The following is a 20,523-nucleotide window of genomic DNA, read 5'->3' as shown; positions in this document are numbered from 1 at the left end:
TGGGTTCACAATCTGGTGGTAACCACAAGGACATGTGTCCACAGCAGGAGGAGGCAGGTTCAGCCGAGCTCCCCGGCACTCAGAGGACTGTTGGGGAAGAGGCATCTGTGAAGTCCGAGTGGATGACGAGCCTCTGGATTTTGCCTTCCAACTCATCGTGGACAGTCGGCAGAAGGCAGGGGAACATGTGATGTTGGAAACCCTCAACTAAGGGGCATGCAAGTTGGAGGAGTGCACCTGCCTGCTCTCTGTTGAACTGGTGCCCACATGTGCACATATGGAAATCTCCATGGGAAGGATGGTGGATGCCATGAAGGCCCTGGTCCAGCAGAACGTGGAGATGCATGCAGACCTGCACTCCATTGCAGTAGCCTTGAGTGACTTCCTGCAGTGGCAATGTGAGAAGGGAATGGGGCACATTGATGAGCCTCCAGGTGCTCCTTCCCCTCAAGGAGTCAGGCTGTGGCCCTCAGGGACCCAAAGGGAGGAGGAGTGGCAGCTGGACACTCCTGGGGCCATGCACAGGCCTTCATGCCATGACTTTGTTGGGGTGGAGCTGGGAAGACGGCAGGATCACCACACTTCCACCTGATTAAATCCCCCCCGCTACTAAACACGTTACAGGGAAAAGCACAGGATTCCGCTCAGTTTGTGAACATTCTCCAGTGATTAGGAGAGGGCATTAACTGGACCTGCATGAGCTGAAACAGCAGGTCATGTGCCAAACCAGTGTTAAATGCTATTTCATGTCATGATCCACCCACTCTGCACGATTTCAGCACTTCTGAGGCTTGTCCAGACTCCCGCCAGAAGTAGCTGGAAGTGTTCTGGCTGGCACCAGTAGCACTTTGGAGCCACAAAGTAAACTGCAGGAAGAAATTGCCAAGGGGAAAAAGAACAGTAGAACTGCTGATGGCAATGGAAGAGAAAATGATGAAAAGGCATAGTGTTCAATAGCACATACCAGACTTGATAATAAAATAGTGGGTGAAACAAACAGACCAGTCCTGATCAGGAAGTACAAAGCACCAGTTGAGGCTGAGATTGAGAGAGTGAGTGGCACTAACAGGTACACAAGGAGCAGAAGGTTATCTGCTGTGTGTGTGAAATTTCCTGATATGCTCCTAGCTGGTGATACTGCAATGGGTAAATTTATCTCTAGTTTTCATACACAGCCCAATCACTAGTTGTATCAAAAACAAAAATAGCTGGAAAAACTCAGCATTGTTTCAGATTTCTAGCATCCGCAGTATTTTGCTTTTATCACTAGTTGTATCACCTGGATCCAAACCTCACTCCAAATGGTTGGACATTCCTAACTTGAGGATTGGTTTCTCAGGTGCTTCCTTTGTCAGCTGCCCTCTGCTACTTACAAACTTCAGTTAACACAGAATTCAGTTGCCCAAGTCCTGTCTCGTGCAAAGCCTTGTATACCCAGCACCCTCCTCTCCCACATGTCTGCATTTCTTTACATGGAATTGTTTTATACATGCAGGTTTATATCATTGTAGTTTGACTTATTGGGTCTGATAAGATGATAGTGGGCATCCTCCGTCTTATCAGATGCAGAGCACTGGAAAACGCACAGGAGGTCAGTCAACATCTGTAAAAAAAAATAAATGGACATGTTAATGTCCCAGTACATGTCCTTCATCAGAAGTTGGTAATCCAAAATAAAACAGAAAATGCTAGAAATACATTTAAAAATGTGTATACATGTTTTTAAATACTGAAGCTACAAAAGGGCATGTGAATACAAGATGAATCAGGAACTTACCAGCCTGTACCAATATAATCCCTTGACACAGAGGAAGCCACAAAGGAGTCCAATGGAAATAAATGTGCACAGCTCTGAGAAAGACATTTGTAATTTCTGCAGTAGTCTGGAGCTTTTCGTGCCGTCCAGGTGCTATCCCAATGGCCTATTTTGCATAACCTGTTTGCCTGGCATTGGTGAGCGTCTGACTTCTCAGTTAGGTGGAAGAGGGGAGAAGGGATAAACAAGACTATTGTTTGCTAACTGGAGTTCTCAAGATGTTCTCATGGGTACTGGGCCAAATGCTGATGTGAATGCAATGGTGTGAGTCGTTTTCACTTAACTTACATTTTTGTTACTCCTATTTTTAAATGTTCAAGTTTCTCACACTGTTGCACTAAGAAATACTTCTGGTCTAAAATGGTAATTTCTAACCAATTCAATTCCAATTATAGTATTCTTTTTGCCGTTATGCTATTTGGCAGAACATCAAGTGTGTTTAGCTGAAAGGAAATTGCATAGCTAAAAATAGCTATTCATTGCTGCCAGTGTGGTCTTTCCCAAAAGACACAAGTTGACTGCCCTATGATGTAATTTTTCAACAATGACTTGAATTTATATAGTACCCTTAACCTAAAGAACAATCCCAAGGTGCTTCACAGAAGCATTATCAAACAAAATTTGATACCAAACCAGATAAGGAGATATTAAGTCAGATGATCAAAATCTTGTTCAAGGAGTTAGGTTTGAAGGAGTATCTTAAAGAGGGAAAGAGAAGTTGCAGCATCACTTGTGCTGTATATTGGGATCACTTCCATCTTATGGCACACACTTACCTCTGTTGTGGAGTATCTAGAAGACACTTGACACAGAGTCGACTGTAGGTAGATTCAGCGGTAGTTCTTTACTTAGTACAAGTGCACACAAGGGAAATGCTCTAAAAGACAATTTGAAGTTACAGTTTCTGTCTTATACCATCTTTGCGGAAACTCGTCATCAACTCACAATGTTCTTATTTTGTATGTCTAATTGTTACATCCTTAATTACGAATGAGTTTACGACATAAACAAGAAATGACCTGTTCATCACCTCCGCAGTTCTGGATGAATTTATAAAACAATCATGAAATGACCTGACTTTTAGCACAAACAACATTCACAATTCACTTCAAAACATAATCTTTGCTTATCTATCCTGATATTTTGCTGCTGTGCTAATTCATCTGCACATCTGAGGTTAAGGAATCCAGTTTATTACAGAATAATTCATAAACCATTCATCAAGTTATTTTATCCAAAAGTCACATTCCTTTAGCTTCATCATGGACTGACCCATGGGCTAGTCATTAGCTTCCAGGCCTGGCCAGGAGGTCATATTCATTATAGTTTTTTTTTAACTGCAGACACTTTAAAACTTATATCTGCAACTTGGTTAAACCTGGGTAATCCCATGATGCATCCTGATATGCCTCCTCATCTCTTTCACCTGCACCTGTGTTTTCAGACACTAACTGCCAATTGTGGAAAGAGTATTGCTTATAGTTTAGAATTCCAGTCTAAGGTTAAACATAATTCCTGCTGGAGACACAGTTCCATCGGCAGGAAGAAGTCCTGATAGCTCATCTTAATGTCAGCATTTGGCTTTTTTAGGAGATGTTAGCCATACCTAATCCGGTGCTTATCTAGCATCCATACGTACGCACTTCCAACATGGATTACTGGACAGTGATCAGAAGCAAGATCATTGTATGATTTTCCATCTCTCACTTCTTAGCCCAGGCAGTGTGGGTAGCTTCAACCCTCAAGAATGGGTGGATTAGGAGCAGCTGGAGGGTAAAAAAAAATTATATTTCAGAATGGAAGTTCAACCTAGTTTTAACATGCTTATTTCTAGGTATAAATGAGTCAAATTGAATGCTGATATATGCCTACTCTTCGAAGTTGGGGATATCCTAATTGGATGCCGGTGGTTATTTATTGGCGCAATTAACATCTATTAGAAGATGTTGATGAGGTCTTTTAAATTGTTCTTTTAACTTGGCTCCAAATTTTGCTTGTGCTGCACAGATTTCCTGGAACTTGAAAAACTGACCAAGGAATCAGAGGCAAGTTTGAGCAGAAGTTCAGGTTGGTATTTAACTTATCACTTCAAATCGATGTTCTCTGGGTCTGCCCTTGATCTATGTCCACCATCCATTCATCCTGAACACCCCCCCCCAATTTCGATTTATGCACTTTCCCATTAAACATAGTTAAGATTGCATCATGTGGGTGTGCATCATACCCACAATGCAGCTGTGAGATGCGAAACCTGGAGGTCAAAATTAATTAGTTTAATCTACTCGATTGACTTCCGGGTTTCCCACCCAATTCCACCCCCTTATACTTGGAAGCTGCCTTCAGATTAATATCAGAGCCAGTGAGGCCAGCTATATTGTATTGCACATGAGGAATTAAACCTGAAAGAGAGTTGGGGTCAAGTATCCTATCTGGATACAAGGCTGATGTGTTTCACATTGCCATGAGAAGAATTCAGAGTTCAAAATAGAGGCTTTCCTAAAAATCAAAGAATATCACAGACAGAGAGCTGTGTGATTTGCAGAGAGAAAAAGCTGTTTGACTTTGCGAGCTACCACATGCGGATATGGCAAGGAGACAGTCTATCGTCTAAGAGACGCATCCCGCAACCATCTAAGGATTCTGGGAAGAAGAATCATCAGAACAGGCTTTATTGCTGGTAGTGGATTTAGAAAACTCTCGGAAAACTAAGGAAAGTGCCTGGAGGCTGTCACCCCTAGTTGCTGCTCAGCAAAATGGGGAAATGCAAACCAGCTGGGAGCAACTGTTTGCTATAAGGACTGTAATTCTGTGGACAGTGCAATGTGTGATAAGTATAGAAGAAGAACATTCCTTTCTGTAGTTTAAAGTATAAGTTGCCTACGAAAAGATGATAAGATTTAGTCAATAGTATTCTTTTTAGCCCTTTGTTACAGTAAGGGTTTTAAAACATGAAATCTTGTGTCATTCTTTCAGCTATTAACTGGGAGTTTTGGATTTTTTTATCAGTTTGGACAGAGATCGTAACAATAGGCAGTGGGCACAAAACTCCTGTGCCATCAAATCTGACAGAATTATAGGGATCCACTCATTGGGAAACAATGGTCCTAACCCTGCTAGAGTATGGAGGATCAAGAATAAATTCCACAATTGAGATAAAATTGGTGGGTGTCCCTATCACGTTGTCATATGTTGAGGGCCTACTGAAGCAATATGGACAAGGGAAGTGGTAATGGGCAACCTGTCAAGCTTTCTCTGGTGTACGTTTACATTTTCAAAGGTTCTAATCTTGTAAAGTTGGTCCGTACTTATGCCAGGAGGAAGGGTGCCATGCCCGCCCAGCATAAGCTAGGCCAGAGGTTAGGTAATTGAAAACTGCCCAGAACCTCTGAGCATATGTCAGCATAAAGCCCAGTAACTGAGTTTTTCTCTGCATTCTTGCCCTTGAAAGACCCATGGAAATTTGAGCCAATCTCTTTGGAAGCTGCCAATTATTTCTCTTAACTGGTGGAACAGGGATGGAAGCAGTTAATATTGAAATGGCTTTTAGTATACGAGTAACTTGAGACATGATGTGGTAAGTGTAGCATGCTTGGGTGGAACAGCTGACTTTGGGCCTGTGGTTCTCATCTTCCACTACTGGGGATTTCCTCGCCTCATGTCTGAATCTGTTGTAGGCGCATTGATAGAGATTATTTGCAATGATTGGCCATCAACTCTATTATTGTTGTATCATGTGACTAGTAGAAGGCAAGCTAAATGTACTGTGGCCTTCTTCTCATCTAGCAATTCCTATTTTCCTATGAGGGTTTGTCAAAAAAGGTAATGCCATTAATACTCTGGTCACTAATCTCTGGTTAGGTTTGTGACTATTATAACACCTTGTCCGACTGAAATTCTGTCTTCCCTTGAATAGCTATCAAGACTTGAAGGATGTAAATAACTTTGAAGGAAGATGAGCCTTTTCCGCAGAACTCACGTTAGCTACTGCAATGTCATTGACTAATTTGTGTGCTGGATCAAACGCCTGCTACAGAACTTCTTAATTCTGAGCTTGCATTTGTGATTTGCATTGCAAATTAATTTAATTTTAGTAATGTATCCTAACTCAGAAATCCACATGAGATGAAGGTTTCTGGTGACAGTCAAGAACAACAATTTTATCCCAAGAAAAAAATGATACAAAATATTTGCAATCTTTTGTGGATTAAAGTGTTCAGACACGATTTGCTTTTATATCTTGAAATAATGGGCTTTTTGTTTGCATAAGAAAATATTATCCAATTCAAATGGAAACATTAAATTGGGAGTGAAAAACTGATCTTAAATTGCAAATTTGGTAGACGAGCCTACCTCAGAGGCTACTTTTTATAGCCACAAGCCCAATGACTGCTTTAACAAATTTGATGGTTACCTGATTAAGAAAATCTTTCTTTTGAAAAGACAAGGCTGAAGAATGGCCTTATAGAGGTCCTGATGAAAAGATTTGATAGGGTAGACATAGAGATGTTTCCACTTGTGAGTAAACCAAAGCTCAGGGCTATAGATAAGATGATGGCAGGGTGTTACAGTTCACTCAGGAGGTCCATGTTGTGGAGATAGCATGCACTTTTTACATGTTTGTTGTAGTCTGAAGATTTGGATAGTGATGGCAGAGGCTCCAACTTTCTTTCTATTTGAGCAGGAATCTCTCTCACTTTTACCACCTGCCATTGGCATGTATTGGAAGGATTTGCTGGTTGATAATCATCCTGTTTGACTGCATGATGAATGCATCTTCCTTGGCCATCAAGTCCTGGGGTGGAACTTGAACCCAGAGCTTCTGGCTCAGAGGCAGGGACACTACCCATTAGGCCACAAGATCTCATAAGTATAAAGTAGTCACTAATAAATCCAATAGGGAATTCAGGAGAAACTTCTTTACCCAGACAGTACCGAGAAAATGGAACTTGTTATCATTGGGAGTAGTTGAGACAAACAGCAGGGATATATTTAAAGTATTATAGATAAGCATTTGAGGGTAAAAGGAATAGAAATTCACGCTGAAGGGTTAAATGAAGAGGGGTGGGAGGCAGATGGCTAGGAGCATAAACACCAGAATGAATCAGTTGGACCAAATGGGCTGATTCTGTGCTGTGCATTCTATGTAACCTCTGCTCTCTGTAAGTCTGATAAAGTGCTTTTACTTTTAAAAAAGTGCTTGTGCTGAGTTGCAGCAGATGTTCCACCAGAGGGGAAAATCTCAAAATTCAAATTTGCATTGCAGTAGGGAGGAGTAAATCGACAGTGACCTCAGAATAGAATGGGAGTTTCTCATGTAAATGCTAAATTGCAGACAGCATTGAGAGTCTCACTAAAAGACTTCAGCGTGTTCAGGTACTACTCTTTACTCCTAAAAGAAGTCATTCAGAAATGGAGAAAGGGCCAGTAGGGAGAAAAGGCCAAATTCCTAGGTCCATTATACTGCTATATTGCTCTGAAGAATCATTATAGAAATATAAAACAACATATTTTGTTGAAGTACAGTGTTCCCAAGATTAGAAAGGCTAGAAACGGCTTATCCATTTTTCTTTCAGAAATAGTAAAATGGAAAGGTTTGCTTAATTAAAGAAAAGGGATTGCATTGTAGTCATTCTGTGTAGCTTGTCCACTGCACACTGGAGAACCCGAACTGATCTGTATATATTTTTAAATATTTTTAGAAATGTATAAGTTGTGGTGTCATTCTGTGGTCTCTGTGGGCGGAAATGATTACGTCTGAAGAAATTAAGTCACCGAGATAACAAGTAGATAATCTTCAGGAGTGTTTGTTTCTGTCTTTTAAAATTATTTTACAAACTGCTTAATGGTTAGTAACTTTTCAGTTAAATGTTAATGTTAAGATTTTTCTCCTGAATATATCAGATCTGATTGTCTTTCCCATCCATACATAAATTGGCTGTCACGTTTTGGAAAGTTCTCTAACGGCTGCTGAACCAGAGTGAAAGTTCAGGTTCAGCTCATTTGCATGTCGTAGGCAGGTGCCAGGCTGGATTTCCATCAAGTAACTGGCACATGTGTAAGTGTGAAGTGTGAAGGAATTCAAGCGCTGCAACAGATCTTAAATGTGTACAGGAGATTAAAAAGAAAATTACATTTTGGCATGGGAAATAACAAAGAGCCTCTGAACCAATTTGTGTGATAGCAGTGAGGGAATCCAAAGAAAGAGACTCCTTTTTTTGTTTTGAAGACCAGTTAAAATGTTGCTGTGGCAGTGCGGCTGAAGAGAAACCTGCTGTTTCCCAGAAATGGCTATGTTGTTAAAAAGGAGTGGCAAGATAGGGAACAAAAATGACAGGGTTTAATTAGACATTGCAATTGTTTACTGACACAAGGTCTTCCTTCAGACCCATGTATTTCTTTGTTATGTCTGCAGCTTCCCGTGGCTGCAGTGTGCACTTTCCAGCACCTCTCCCTTGCCCAGTATCCGTCCTTCAGAGAGGGCCCCAAGAAAAAATTCACCAGTGCTATCAACAACTCATGCTCAGCACCGGCATGTTGCATGCTATTGACTTCTCAGTATCCATGTGTAGCATTCTGATGCAAGGTTTGCCGGATATATTCTGGCCATGAATCTCAACTACTTAATACATGCATTTGATTTATAGAAGAACAGCAGCACATAACAATAACAACGACGATGGAAGTCCTGCCAAGCTACATTTTCCTGCTCCTTGTTAAGGAACATGCCTACAAAATATAAGGCCAGGGATTGGACAGAGCAGGAGATGGGAAAGCACAGGATTTGGCCCTTTGGCTTTGTTTGTCCCACACATCTGTCCTTCACTCTCCATCTTAAAGTAATTTCTATTACATATATAAAAGGTTGGAATAACCAATAGCTTGGTATCAGCATTGTGTTGAAAGTTGCATTGAGGACTATGGATAACAGTGTTTCGCTTCCATTTTCTGTGTCTGCACATATAGCAGAAGAAGCTATGAAGAGGCCATCTGAATTGCAGTCACCATCCACCTTACATAAACCACCATCCATTCCAATTCAGGTAGTTAGTTTGAACCACTGAGCATGAGTGAGCTCCACTTGGCAGATGTGGCGCAAGAAGGAAGCATCTGGAAGAAAGCATTTTTCATTTCTATTCGCAGCTGATGAGGGCAGGGATCCTAGATTCTGCAGCTCAACTTTCAAAATAAAGGATGCTTTCAGAACATGGGAGATTGTTAGGGTCTTTGAGGGGCTTGCAAGGGTCTTTCAACATACAGTGGTTGGTGTGGAGGATTCCACAGCCCACCTACGAGGTGCTCATACACAAGATAGAAGCTTTGGAGTGATTGGCGTTTCCAGTGCTATCTATAATGTAGTTCCTCACAGTACTAGAATCAGAGACAAACTAAGTGACAGCATTTCACAGGGGTTCTGTTGGTCTCCTGGAGCTTCGATGGGACACTTGTGAAACTCTCTTGGAAAATTTGGGGACCCCATCCATCTCCACCTTAACAAACAAATGACAACAAAAGGGCAGAACAAGGGCAGCCTCCAGGAGTTCTAGCTCCCTTATTATAGTCAGGAAAAAACAGTACGAGTGGGATGTGAGCCTTGGTGGTGGGGTCCAGGCCAAGATATCAGGTGGATCCCCAAAGAAAACGCCGCCATTTTTTTACAAAAAGATTAACCCCACTGGGAAGACATGGTCAGTGTTGTTGTGGGATGGGACTGATTGTGACTTAATACATAACGTGGAGAAGATTCAGGAAGGACTGGTAAGGTGAAGAGTCCATGGGAGCATTAGAAGAAAGAGTTCTGTTTCAAGGTCTGCCAAATGGCTGCTGTAGCTGGGAAAAGGGAATAGAGTATTGCCCTTTGAAATTCCAGGCTCCTGTGTTATCTCCTCCAGCTGCTTTATGGAGGCTTCTTACCACATCTACTCTCTATGAGTGCTTCTTTTGGTTACCAGCCTATGGAGAATGCAGCACCTTAACATTTTTCTAGAAATCCTCTGGCTGGGTTAGACTAGAGGGCACCCCCTGATCTGTCAAGACATTTAAATTGCTGCTTCAGTGTCCCTGTGGTGTTATTGATGATGGATCTGATGAGGTATCCACCTCTATACTCCATTGGTGTCCAGATCGGGTTGCTGAAGATCGGCTTACAAGTTAAATCAGTAGTCAGCTGAACTGCACTGTAACAATTCTGTGATATACCAGGATTTAACACTTGTCTTGTTGAATGTCACCAAATAATGGTGACATTGTGCAATACAGTAAAATGAATGTATCACAACTGCTGCTGATGCATTTATCTATCTTGGCAGATTATCACACACAAACAGAACTCTGGAGCAAAATCTTTTGGTGATTCAGGAATGGGAGACCTGGCTCTGCAAAAATATTTACGAGGCTTTTGAAAGCAGAGGTGGGGAATGACAAGGCAGAAGTCTTGGTTGAGAGTGTTCCAACAGTGGAAGCAGTGCCTAATGAGCATAAAATTAGATTTTTGGAATGTTTTGAGGGCTCAATTTAGTTTATTTGATTAAATTAACATGGATTGGATTTGACAGCAATGTGGATAATGTTACTTTGCTCATTACAATGCAATTATCTCATCTGAGACAATAGTTGAATAGAAAATAAAACAATTGGCAGTGAACACAGCAAGAATGGGTAAACACATATATTGTACACCATTTCCGATAAAAGAATGGTGAATTTGAAATTGAAAGTGTGAGCTTGTTTGCAATAGAATTAATAAAGACTTCTAAAGTGCAATGGGTAATCCTTTAATTATTTATGTAGTGTTCAAGCCTCTTGTAGTTAAAATGCTAGAGGATTTATTCAAAATATTTACCAAAGGAAAGATCCACACTACAAAGTGGATTTTACTATATGCTTTTACTTGCTTCTGATCTTCAAACAGATGAAGACCCAGCAAACCTTTTCTGCTATTTTCATGACATGTAGATGGAAAAAAAAAAACTCTTATTTGATACAACTAGGTGATCATTTCACACAAGAAATGGCATTGCTTTACGTTATGGCCCCGGAACTCCTTGGGAATTCCATTGATCACCCACTGTAACTCCAGCACAACCTGTTCTGCACAACAATCTAGACAGGGGTTTTGGGGATAGTCTATTCTCCCTAAGTATGCTGCTCCGAGTCTGTAGTTTCTTAAAACCATTAAGCTTTATTTACAGCAAGTATTTATACATTTGGACCTCTACATGGAGGTTGGAGCTTCTCACTCAAGATCTCTCTTACTTCTTAGTCATGTGATCTGACATCATTATTACATCAGCATCATGTATGCTTCTAATGTTAACTCTTTACTGTACACTTGCAGGAACGGTGACCCTGCTATAGCCTAACTATAGACTTACTATAGTATAACTTTTCCAAAGGTGTTTCTTTAATGTTTTGTAAAGGGCAGAACATTTATTTCCCCTTACAAAGTGAATGGCAGGCTAGGCTAAGTAAGGAGTTCAAGGAGCGGGTTATCTTTTAATGAGAGGCTGAGTACATTGAGTCTACACTCCTTAGAGCTTAGAATAATGAGAAGTAATGTTATGGAAAGATACAAGATTTTGAAGGGGCTTGACAGAGTAGATACTGAGAGGTTGTTGCCCCTCGCTGGGGAGTCGAGGACAAGGGGGCAGTTTCAAGATGAGGTCGATCATTTAGAACTGAGGTGAGGAGAAACTTCTTCACTCAGAGGGTTGAGAGTCTTTGGAATTCTCTACCCCAGAGGGTTGTAGATGCTCCATTGTTGAGTATATTTAAGGATGAGATAAATAAAGATTTGGTCTTGTAGGGAATCAAGGGAAATGGGGAGTGGGTGGGAAGGTGGAGTTAGAACCATAGAAAAGTTACAGTGCAGAAAGAGGCCATTCAGCCCATCGTGTCTGCGCTGACCAATAACAGAAAAAAGAAACTAGCCACTCATTTTAATCCCACTTTCCAGCACCTGGTCTGTAGCCTTGCATCCATGTACCTCTTAAATGAGTTGAGCATTTCAGCCTCAACCACCAACTTAGGCAGTGAATTCCAGATGCCCACCACTCTCTGGGTGGAGAAGATTTGAGGCAGAGGATCAGCCATGATCATTCTGGTTTAGTGAAGCAGGGTCAGAAGGCTGTATGGCCGATTGGCCTCCTTCTGTAATGACTATGATTCTGTGGTCTACTTTTCCTATTTATGTTCCTTTGTTCTTTAGGTATGTGTCCTATCTAAAGCCAAGTTCTCTACCATGCATGGGGGCAAAAGGATATGATGAAAATCAAAAGCAATTATTTGGAATAAATCCCAAAAAATAAATCTTGGAGTTTGTTCATTGACCTGTACATGACCAGGCCAAGTGGTTACTTATCACTTAGACTGTGTAACTTTATCACATTATCAGCAGAATAGTAGATGGATTTTAATTGATTTATTCAGGTTAATTTACTGTTAAATATATATATAATTTAAATAAACAAATGGTACAAACAGCAAAACAAACTAATGTGCAGAAATGGTATAAATCATGCCAAAAATAAGTATGCAAAAGCACAATTCATTAAAACAGAAAAACAAAGCACAATGCTACTTCCATGGATGTGATTAAGATTACCTTTAGGTGAGCAACTTGAGTTAAAATGGTTAGTATTGGTTTGGGGGACACAACCCTTTGGAGCCATTTGCTTTGGGTGGGAAGCCAACCGACTGTGTTTAACGAGGCTTTTTGTATTGTGTAAGAGACCAAGGTCTGAATCATCAGTAAAATAATTAACCAAGTATTAGGCTGTGCAGACTAGGCTCACCCAACCTTCACCTTATCAAGTTTTCCATTTTCTCTGCAGCATGCAATTTACTTTTGTAATATGAAACCTCGAACATTAATCTTCAGAAAAATTTGGGTAAACAAAATGTACTTGCTATCCTAATGTATAGCTTGTAAATCACCATGTGTTAGTCCCATTGTTGGGGTGGAAGGCACCATTAGTTGCACAGTTTTGTCTTCTCTTATGAATTTGGAAGTTCATTTTCCTCAACATCTTAAGTAGCTGTATAATGCTTTGTCCTTACTGACTGCTGATTATATTCTGGATGGGGTTCTTTTATCTTTGAGTGGGGAAAGTGAGTCAAATATAATAAATAAATAGTTGCTCGGTTGAAAGGGAGGCCAGCTATGGTGCTCATGCAGTTATTTGTAATCGAAATCTAATCATTGAGTTTGTTTAGCTAGTAAACCGGGTTGTTGAGATGCCAAGGTTTGTCACTGTGGAAGGAGACGGAACTTGTTGACTGTGATTGATTCTACCATTGTGGCACCGCCAATTCAGACACAAGATTTGTTCCATGTCTGGTCCAATAACCAGTTCTCCACAAAACATTCCATTGACTTGAAGTATAGAAATAATTTGTTTTAATTACCTACTTGTTGAGTAAGAAGCTATAATCTGCAAAGAAATATGCCATAGGAAAGGATTGTTTGATCTGGAGTGACTTAAAAGTATATAGTTTTCCCAATGCTGCATTTTACTTGTTTCAATAATTTCTTTGAGATGGTGAGACAGGATTCATGCAAAAAATTACACCTATGGTACAATCTTCACAGGCTCATTAAAAGATTCCGAAAAGGATTCGATGATTCCAGAAAGTATTATTTTGGGTTGAGAAAAAGTTTAAATTAGTACCTAAAGCAAGCACTGCATTGTGAATTATTTACTGTATAAACTTCTGTTTTTGTGCAGTTGAATATTTGTAAGTAAGTGCACAATTATAAGTACAGATGGAAACCATTTTGCCAACTTCCAATGAAACCTATGATCTCTGCTTACATGTGTTTAGAGTCTTTGCTATCTGATGCTGAAGTTAATTCCAGGTATTAGTGCTATGTGTGAACCAAACTAAAACGATCACTTCTGAGACTATAGGTTATGGGCTGAATCATCCCAGATTTGCACTAAGTGCGGTAGCGGGCATGAAAAACAATCTTTTACTAACCAGCTGCAAAGGCGGGTTTTCACATTGTATCAGCCACTTCCTGCCTCATTAATTATGCAGGCACAGGAAACATGACGTCTCGCTGGTGGGCAGCTTCTGAATCGCCCGCCATACTGTTACCTCACACTGGGTGCCATATCTAAACTGCAGCCACGCTCACAGTTCTTAATGCTTGCAGCCCAGGACTGCTCCAGTGAAGATATGGCCCTGATAGTCAAGCAGAGTTCAGTGACCCATCACTGGAATGCCTTTTGGTGGCCCACTGTGATGTCCTCCACCTCTGCTCTGGCCGCAGGAGGTCCAGCAATCTCACCATTCCAGCTTGGGACGCAGTGGCAGTAGTGGTCGGTGCCAATGCTGCACAGAAGAGTTGGCCATCCAGTGCAGAAAGTGGATGAATGATCTCATTCATGCCATCAGGGTGAGGCAACCATCTCATACTCTAAACATACACTCACAAGCCCATCACACACTCACTGGCATCTCACTCACTGCCAGCTCAAGGGACATCACCACTCACTCTCTCACAAACAACCTCACATCTCCATCTGGCCTCATCTCCTCTGGAGGCTGCCTCCTCAGCTCTCAGCATCTTGAGGCCACATGCACAGATCACATGTGTCCTCCCCACACAGCCTGGGATACACCCCTTCCCCAGTACAGTCCGCACTCTGTAGCCTCTTCCCTTGCTTGGGGCCACTTCTCCTCCTTCCCCAAGCAAGCTGTAGCCCTGCAGCCATTGAAAAGCTAGCCCCGCCTTATGGCTGGTCTAGTAGGTAGAGACCTGCCCATGATCTTCCCTAAAAGTGGCAATGCTGCCTGCGAAACCTGGCGTTGACGACTGCGAGTGCTGCCTGAAGCAAAATAAGCAAACAACCCTCAAAGTCCCGAGTGAAGCGCAGCTCGCCAGGTGCATGTCGCTTATGTACAGTTGTGAAACATTTGGATGATCCAGCGTGGGAGGACGATTCCGGTGAGCAGGGCTTATAATGAGATGCTAAAGTATTGAAATTAGGTTCCTGATGTGCACCATTGATGGGTGGGGTGGATGATTGCAAGCTGGTTTCACGATGGCGTAAAATCAACTTTTGGCTTTCTTGCCATATTGTCCGCACACGTTGCCAAACACGTCCACTGCCAAAGGGAGCAGAAAATTGTGCCCAATGTGTTCAAGCTCCATGCTGGGACTTGAGAAGAAGACTAATGCACCAGTGCAATACTGAAGGAGAGTTGCATTGTTGGACATTAGGTGAGATATTAAATTTACTGTTCAGCTTAACTACCTTGTCGATCAAAAATCTGTCTAACTCAGCCTTGAATATATTCAATAACCCAGCTTCTACTGCTCTCTATGGAAAAGAATTCCAAAGGCTAATGGCCCCCAGAGAAGAAATTCCTATTTAACTCTGTCTTAAATGTGAGACCTCTTATTTTTAAACTATTTCTAGATTCCACGAGAGGAAACATCCCCCTAGCATTTACCCTGTCAAGAGCCTTCAGCATCTTATGTTTTTCAATAAAATCACTTCTTATTCTTCTAAACTCCAATGTGTCTCAGCACAACCTCCTAAATCTTTCCTCTTGGAACATCCCAGGAATCAGCCTGGTGAACTTTCTCTGAACTGCTTCCAATGCAAGTAAATTCCTCCTTAAGTAAGGAGCCCAAAACTGTACATAGTATTCCAGGTGGGGTCTCACCATTGTCCTGTATGGCTGTATCAAGATTTTCCTTTTTTATACATCCCCTGCAATAAAGGCCAACATCCCATCTGCTAATTACTTGTTGTACCAGCATGCTACCTTTTTTGTAATTCACGTACAAGGGCACCCAGATGCCTCTGTACTGCAATGTCTCTCAATTCAAATAATATTATGCTTTTCTATTCTTCCTGCCAAGTGGACAACCTCACATTTTCCCACATTATACTCCATCTGCCAATTTTTTGCCCATTCATGCAACCTATCTATATCCCTTTGCAGATTCCTTATGTCCTCCTCACAACGTGCTCTCCTACCTATCTTTGCACCATCAGCAAATTTGGGTACAATACAGGCTGTTCCATCATTCAAGTCATTACTACAATTCATCAATAGTTGAGGTCCCTTCCTGCAGCGCTTCATTAACTACAGTTTGTCAACTTGAAAATGACCTATTTAACCTGACTCTGTTTCCTGTTAGTCAGCCAATCCACTCTCCATGCTAATTTATCACCCCAACACCATGAGCTCCAATCTTATGCAGTAATCTTTTATGTGGCACCTTATCAAATATATTTTGGAAATCCAAATAAAGTACACCTACCAATTCCTCTTCATCCACCTGGTTGTTACATCCTCAAAGAACTCTAATAGATTTGCCAAACACGATTTCCCTTTCACAAAACAATGTTGACCCTGCTTGACAATGTTATGATTTTCTAAACATCCTGGTACTACCTCCTTAATAATGGGTTCTAGCATTTTCCCAATGACAGTTGTTAGACTAACTAGCCTACAGTTTCTTGCTTTCTGACTCCTTTCTTGAATAGTGGTGTTACATTTACGGTTTTCCAATCTACTGGGACCTTTCTAGAATCTAGGGTGTTTTGGAAGATTACAACCAATGCATCCACTCTTTGGACATTCAAGACCCTAGGATGCAGGACATAAGGTCAGGTCAGATTTGTCAGCCTTTAGACCCATTAGTTTTCCTAATACTTTTTCCTCTTGTGATTATTTTAAGTTCCTCCCTCCTTTTTGCGTCTTGCTCTTCACTTATTCTTGGGATGCTTTCTGTGTCTTCTACTGTGAAAGCAGATACAAAATATTTGTTCAAAGTCTCCGCTATTTCCTTGATTCCCATTATTAATTCCCCAGTCTCACTCCCTAAGGGATCAATACTTACTCTAGCTACCCTCTTCCTTTGTGTATACCTGCAGAAGCTTTTACTGTCTATTTTTCTATTTCTTGCTAGTTTTCTCTCATACTCCAATTTCTCCCTCATTACTATTTTTCAGTCATCCTTTGCTGGTTTCTAAATTTTTCCCAATCTTCTGGGCTACCAATAATCTTTGCAGCATTGTACATTTTTACTTTCAATTTGATACCATCCTTGACTTCCTTACTTAACTTTGGACGGTGTGTCCATTTCATAGAGTCTTTATTTCTCAATGGAATATATTTTTGTTATGAAATATCTCCTTGAATGTCTGCCACTAATTCTCTTTCATCTTACATTTCAACTTATTTTCCCATTCCATTTTAGTCAACAGTCTTCCCCTGTAATTGCCTTTAGTTAAGATTAAGGCAGTAGTTTCCAATCCCAAGTTTCTCACTCACAAACTAATTATGAAATTCCATCATGTTATGATCACTCTTACCCAGTGGATAGTTTAAATTACTATGTAAATTAGGTAAAGTTAACATTTATTCCTCAGCCATCACCACCAAAATCACTAACAAGTTTGCTGTTTATGGGAACTTGCTATACACAAATTGGCTACTGCATTTTCCCACATAAAAGGACAATATAGCAAAAGTGTTTAATTGGTTGATCAGTATTTTGGATGTCCTGAGGATATAAAATGGCACTGTATAAATGTGTTTCTTTCAAGGAGTACTTTCTGGCATCAATCCTATACTTGCCTTTTACAAATTTGTACCTATGTCCAATGAGATGGTGTTCAAGTTTAAACTTTTCTATTCTTTGGAGTCTTATGTATTTCCATGAGGCCTTCTCTCATATCATTTTTAACTGTTCCTCATAACTGCGAGTTCACAGTTTCAGTGTTTCCTGCAGCTCACTGACTAACCTGGATCCATTATTGAAGTTGCAACATGAGCTGAGCACTTAGCAGCTTCAGCAATGGCATCTTCAGAATTATATTCTCCTGATTTGGCAATATAGCATTTTCTTTTGCTAAGTGCTGCTTTGCAATACCTGGAGATGGTCAATGTCAAGTACAGTACTGTATTTCCTCTCTTTTGAGGATTTGCAGCTGAGCGAAGCCTGATCCTTCCTGCCTTTCTGGATGGCAGCCTGTATATCTGCTGCCAAAAATAGCTTAGCAAAATGGACAATTGGTAATAAAAACAGAAAATACTCAACAGTAGCAACTAGTCACTTCTGGCAATAGGTCATTAACCTGAAACATTAACTGTTTCTTTCTCCACAGATGTTGCCTGACCTGCTAAGCATTTGCAGCATTTTCTGTTCTCGTTTCATATTTCCACAGTATTTTGCTTTTGGACACTTGTTACTCCTGCACCAAGCATGCTGACTCACAGGATGCCAACAGTGTTCACACTGCACTGCCTTTTGGATGAGTGTTAATCTGCCTTCTCAGGTGGATGTAAAAGATCCGGTGGCACGATTCGAAGAAAACAAGGGAATTCTCCTGGCTGTCCTGGCAATTATTTATCCCTTGCCAAAGATCTGGAATACATTATCAAGTCATTGTCATCTTTTTCCCACAAAAAATACTTTATACATAAAATTTGTAAAAGTATGTTATGACTACATAAAAGTGCAAAAGAGCTCAATTTCTTTCAGTATAGTATTTTGCCCTCTAAGGTACCTCACTGCGCTTACAATTACAGGTTATATTTACAATGTACATTTACACTAGTCAAACATTCTCTGATGCATATGGCCCAAGGGCTTTTACATGGATTCCAGCCCCTCTGGCACAAGAGCCTAAGACAGTGCCCTCTCATTCTTGATTCTTTCACAAGTAGGAACAGTCTCTCTGTTCTTACCTACTCTGTCCAGGCCCCTCACGATTTTGAATACCTCTATAAAATCTCCTCTCAACCTTCTCTTCTGCAAGGAAGACAGCCCGCAGTTCTCCAATCCAAGGTGATCATATCACCTGGCTATTTGCGGGAGCTTGCTGTGCCGCATTTCTTATATGACAGAAGGGGAAACCCATCCCCCAAAAAAGAGAAAAAACAAAAACAGAATTACCTGGAAAAACTCAGCAGGTCTGGCAGCATCGGCGGAGAAGAAAAGAGTTGACGTTTCGAGTCCTCATGACCCTTCGACAGAACTTGCGTTCGAGTCCAAGAAAGAGCTGAAATATAAAAACAAAAAAACTGCGGATGCTGGAAATCCAAAACAAAAACAGAATTACCTGGAAAAACTCAGCAGGTCTGGCTCCGCCGATGCTGCCAGACCTGCTGAGTTTTTCCAGGTAATTCTGTTTTTGAGCTGAAATATAAGCTGGTTTAAGGTGTGTGTGTGGGGGGCGGAGAGATAGAGAGACAAAGAGGTGGAGGGGGGGGGGGGTGTGGACTCCATTGAGCTGTAAAGGACTTTGGGACGTCCAGATGTGGTGAAAGGCGCTAGAGAAATGCAGGTTCATCTATTCCTCACAGTCGTGTTTCGGGTAAGGATTTGTCTTGGTGGTGGTGGTGGTGGTGGTGGTGGTGGGGCGCGGGGACTGCAAGTTGCTACGAATACAAAACAAAATGAAAGGGTCAGGAGAAATCTGGAAACGGCGAATGTCTTCAAAGTCGAGAAATGAGGCTCCGGAAGGCGAAGTAGGCCGTCCGTTTCTATGGAGACGCGGCCGGAAGTGGTGACCTGTGACCCCGCCCCCCCCCGCGCGGGGCAGATGGAGACCCGGCGCGACCGTCACGTGACGCGGCCTGGCTTGAAGTGGGGAGGAGGAGGAGGAGGGGGGGTGGGATGAAAGGAGGCCGTTCTTCTACCCAATTTTAAAGCAGCGTCCACGCAAGCTGGTGGTGTTACCCCGCCTCCCCCAATCACCTCCTGGTTTACCGACAGTGACTTAAAGTAAGGCATTTGGGAAGTGACGGTCGATCGTGGGGGGGTGAGGGGTGGGGAGCGGAGCTCCTCAGAGGAGAGATTGCGGGTGGGGAGAGTGTCAGTGTAAGAGTGGGACCTCCCTTTTCCCCTTCTATCTGGGAAACACACTCATCCCAGGCTGATTAACAAGGGGGAAAAAAAACCCAGTGAAACTTGGAAATGAAGGGCACCAGTAAAACTTGTCCGAACTAGTCTTGTATACCTTAAAATGAAGCCCCGTACTGATGCCAGTACCACTGATTTATACTGGGATTTGAAAATTTTGATCAGTTTTTTCCTTTTGGTCATTGACCGAATCCATACAGAACAAGCACTGTGATTGGGTGAATGTCGGTGCTCAACCACCTAAGCTGGGAGAGAAACGTTTCGAGTCCAATATAACTTCAGATCCCAGTTCCAATATTGGACTTGAAATGCCATCTCTTTGTCTCTCCACGGGTACTACCAGACCTGTGGAGTTTTTCCAGCACTTTGTTTTTATTTTGGATCTCCAGCATCTTGCTCTTATTCATCCATTTAAGTTGTTGTAAAGCAAAGTGTGTTTATAAACGTAGTTTAGTCTTCATATCTCCCTTGCTGAAACTTGCTGCTCGGTAACTTTGAATTTTGAGTAAGTATGAATTGTTGTTCCCCTTGAAATTTGGTATTCTTGTCTCTGCCCTGATGAGTGCAAGATGAAAAGCTTCGACAGTATGTCTCTTTTTTCAGCAATAACTTTGAATAATCATCCATTCAAGTTTTAATCTTTGCTGCAAATCTGGACCACGCTGTCACTTGTTGCACTTTCCTTGCAAAGGTATTTGGTGACCTCGCTAGAATGTCCGGATCTTGCATGTCAGCAGGTGAATTGACTGTGGGGGACAGCTCAGCTGATTGCAATCCTATCCTCAATGATCACTCATGTACACGCTGCATTTTCAGC

At 41.5% G+C, this 20,523-nt stretch overlaps 1 protein-coding gene and 1 long non-coding RNA gene across 7 annotated transcripts in view; one reads left to right on the top strand and one right to left on the bottom strand.

Moving 5' to 3' along the window:
• Positions 1–295: 295 nt before the first annotated feature.
• Positions 296–18,684, bottom strand: LOC121292241. Of its 3 annotated transcripts, XR_005946233.1 has the most exons (5): positions 18,530–18,684; positions 17,959–18,206; positions 3,423–3,582; positions 2,593–2,693; positions 296–1,603 (listed from the first exon to the last, which is right to left on the bottom strand). It is a non-coding gene; the product is annotated as an uncharacterized LOC121292241 (long non-coding RNA). The 3 variants fall into 3 exon arrangements; XR_005946232.1 differs by having other exon boundaries at positions 2,593–3,582; XR_005946231.1 differs by lacking the exon at positions 296–1,603 and having other exon boundaries at positions 2,502–3,582.
• Positions 18,685–19,461: 777 nt separating this feature from the next.
• The window catches only part of zfyve26 (zinc finger, FYVE domain containing 26), a 77,762-nt gene continuing 76,700 nt past the window's right edge, over positions 19,462–20,523 (top strand). For 2 of the 4 annotated variants that reach the window (XM_041213791.1, XM_041213787.1), the window contains exon 1: positions 20,144–20,211. The gene's annotated coding sequence lies outside the window, so the exon portion shown is untranslated. Of the gene's footprint in view, positions 19,569–20,141; positions 20,212–20,523 lie in introns of those variants that run through there. The other 2 variants (XM_041213789.1, XM_041213790.1) reach the window with 2 other exon arrangements.

Source organism: Carcharodon carcharias, chromosome 20 (assembly GCF_017639515.1).
Source record: "Carcharodon carcharias isolate sCarCar2 chromosome 20, sCarCar2.pri, whole genome shotgun sequence".
NCBI lineage: Eukaryota > Metazoa > Chordata > Chondrichthyes > Lamniformes > Lamnidae > Carcharodon > Carcharodon carcharias.
The sequence above is the reverse complement of the archived record's forward strand: the minus strand, read 5'-3'. Positions and strand labels throughout refer to the sequence as shown.